The sequence below is a fragment of the Arachis hypogaea genome, chromosome 10 (genome assembly GCF_003086295.3).
Source record: "Arachis hypogaea cultivar Tifrunner chromosome 10, arahy.Tifrunner.gnm2.J5K5, whole genome shotgun sequence".
NCBI lineage: Eukaryota > Viridiplantae > Streptophyta > Magnoliopsida > Fabales > Fabaceae > Arachis > Arachis hypogaea.
In genome coordinates, this window is record NC_092045.1 from 53,490,093 (window position 1) to 53,493,493 (window position 3,401).

A 3,401-nucleotide genomic window follows, 5' to 3' on the forward strand; every position below is an offset into this window, starting at 1 on the left:
CCTTTCTGGCGTTAAACGCCCAGAATGGTGTCAGACTGGGCGTTAAACGCCCACCTGCTAGCCTTACTGGCGTTTAAACGCCAGTACGTTCTTCCTCCAGGGTATGCTGTTTTTCTTCCTGTTTTTCATTCTGTTTTTGCTTTTTCTACTGATTTTGTAACTTCTCATGATCATCAACCTACAAAATAAAATAAAATAACAAAAGAAGATAGATGAAATATAACATTGGGTTGCCTCCCAACAAGTGCTTCTTTAATGTCAATAGCTTGACAGAGGGCTCTCATGGAGCCTCACAAATGCTCAGAGCAATGTTGGGACCTCCCAACACCAAACTTAGAGTTTGAATGTGGGGGTTCAACACCAAACTTAGAGTTTGGTTGTGGCCTCCCAACACCAAACTTAGAGTTTGACTGTGGGGGCTCTGTTTGACTCTGATTTGAGAGAAGCTCTTCATGCTTCCTCTCCATGGTGACAGAGGGGTATCCTTGAGCCTTAAACACAAAGGATTCTTCATTCACTTGAATGATCAGTTCACCTCCATCAACATCAATCACAGCCTTTGCTGTGGCTAGGAAGGGTCTGCCAAGGATGATGGTTTCATCCATGCACTTCCCAGTCTCTAGGACTATGAAATCAGTAGGGATGTAATGGTCTTCAATCTTCACCAAAACATCCTCTACAAGTCCATGAGCTTGTTTTCTTGAGTTGTCTGCCATCTCTAATGAGATTCGTGCAGCTTGCACCTCAGAGATCCCTAGCTTCTCCATTACAGAGAGAGGCATGAGGTTTACACTTGACCCTAAGTCACACAGAGCCTTCTTGAAGGTCATGGTGCCTATGGTACAAGGTATGGAAAACTTCCCAGGATCTTGTCTCTTTTGAGGTAATTTCTGCCTAGACAAGTCATCCAGTTCTTTGGTGAGCAAAGGAGGTTCATTCTCCCAAGTCTTATTTCCAAATAACTTGTCATTTAGCTTCATGATTGCTCCAAGGTATTTAGCAACTTGCTCTTCAGTGACATACTCATCCTCTTCAGAGGAAGAATACTCATCAGAGCTCATGAAAGGCAGAAGTAAGTCCAATTGAATATCTATGGTCTCATTTTGAGCCTCAGATTCCCATGGTTCCTCATTGGGGAACTCAGTGGAGGTCAGTGCACGCCCATTGAGGTCTTCCTCAGTGGCGTTCACTTCCTCTCCTTCCTCTCCAAATTCGGCCATGTTGATGGCCTTGCATTCTCCTTTTGGATTTTTTTCTGTATTGCTTGGAAGAGTACTTGGAGGGAGTTCAGTAATTTTCTTGCTCAGCTGTCCCACTTGTGCCTCCAAATTCCTAATGGAGGACCTTGTTTCAGTCATGAAACTTTGAGTGGTTTTGATTAGATCAGAGACCATGGTTGCTAAGTCAGAGGGGTTCTGTTTAGCATTCTCTGTCTGTTGCTGAGAAGATGATGGAAAAGGCTTGCCATTGCTAAACCTGTTTCTTCCATCATTATTGTTGTTGAAACCTTGTTGAGGTCTCTCTTGATTCTTCCATGAGAAATTTGGGTGATTTCTCCATGAAGAATTATAGGTGTTTCCATAGGGTTCTCCTAGGTAATTCACCTCTTCCATTGAAGGGTTCTCAGGATCATAAGCTTCTTCTTCAGATGAAGCATCCTTAGTACTGCTTGGTGCATTTTGCATTCCAGACAGACTTTGAGAGATCAAATTGACTTGTTGGGTCAATATTTTATTCTGAGCTAGTATGGCATTCAGAGTATCAATCTCAAGAACTCCTTTCTTCTGACTAGTCCCATTGTTCACAGGATTTCTTTCAGAAGTGTACATGAATTGGTTATTTGCAACCATTTCAATTAGTTCTTGAGCTTCTGCAGGCGTCTTCTTCAGATGAAGAGATCCTCCAGTAGAGCTATCCAAAGACATCTTGGATAGTTCAGAGAGACCATCATAGAAAATACCTATGATGCTCCATTCAGAAAGCATGTCAGAAGGACATTTTCTGATTAATTGTTTGTAGCTTTCCCAAGCTTCATAGAGGGATTCACCATCCTTCTGTCTGAAGGTTTGGACTTCCACTCTAAGCTTACTCAATTTTTGAGGTGGAAAGAACTTTGCCAAGAAGGCATTGACTAGCTTTTCCCAAGAGTCCAGGCTTTCTTTAGGTTGTGAGTCCAACCATGTCCTAGCTCTGTCTCTTACAGCAAAAGGGAATAGCATAAGTCTATAGACCTCAGGGTCTACCCCATTAGTCTTGACAGTGTCACAGATTTGCAAGAACTCAGCTAAAAACTGATGAGGATCTTCCAATGGAAGTCCATGGAACTTGCAATTCTGTTACATTAGAGAAACTAGTTGAGGCTTAAGCTCAAAGTTGTTTGCTCTAATGGCAGGGATAGAGATGCTTCTCCCATAGAAATCAGGAGTAGGTGCAGTAAAGTCACCTAGCACCTTCCTTGCATTGTTGGCATTGTTGTTGTTTTCGGCTGCCATGTGTTCTTCTTCCTTGAAGAATTCGTTTAGGTCCTTTACAAAGAGTTGTGCCTTAGCTTCTCTTAGCTTTCGTTTCAAGGTCCTTTCAGGTTCAGGATCAGCTTCAACAAGAATGCCTTTGTCCTTGTTCCTGCTCATATGAAAGAGGAGAAAACAAGAAAATATGGAATCCTCTATGTCACAGTATAGAGATTCCTTGAGGTGTCAGAAGAAAAGAAAAATAGAAGACAGAAGGAGAAGAATTCGAACTTAATTAGATGGAGTTCGAATTGTGCATTGAGAAGGAGTGGTACTCCAATAATAGAAGGATGTGAGAAGAAGGGAAGTAATTTTCGAAAATTAAGTAAAAGATTTTGAAAATATTTTTGAAAAACTTTAATTGATTTTCGAAAATTAAAAGTGGAAAAGAAATCAAGTGATTTTTGAAAAAGATTTTGAAATTAGAAATCAAAAAGATTTGATTGAAAACTATTTTGAAAAAAGATGTGATTAAAAAGATTTGATTGAAAAGTTATGGTTTTAAAAAGATATGATTTGAAAACAATTTTAAAAAGATTTGATTTTAAAAATTAATGACTTGCCTAACAAGAAAAGATATGATTCAAACATTAAACCTTTCTCAACAGAAAAGGCAACATACTTAAAATGTTCAATCAAATCATTAATTGTTAGTAAGTATCTTTGAAAAAGGAAAGAAATTGATTTTGAAAACATTTGATTGAAAAGATTTGATTTGAAAAAGATTTGATTTTGAAAAACTTTGAAAACTTGAAAAAAAATTGATTTGAAAACAAAATCCTCCCCCTTGTGCCATCCTGGCGTTAAACGCCCAGAATGGTGCACATTCTGGCGTTTAACGCCCAATGCACTACCTTTTTGGGCGTTAAACGCCCAACCAGGCACCCTGGC

At 39.6% G+C, this 3,401-nt stretch overlaps 1 non-coding gene across 1 annotated transcript; it reads left to right on the forward strand.

Moving 5' to 3' along the window:
- Positions 1 to 1,979: 1,979 nt before the first annotated feature.
- On the forward strand, positions 1,980 to 2,087 carry LOC112718722 (small nucleolar RNA R71). Its single transcript, XR_003161049.1, has one exon. It is a non-coding gene; the product is annotated as a small nucleolar RNA R71 (small nucleolar RNA).
- Positions 2,088 to 3,401: the final 1,314 nt, after the last annotated feature.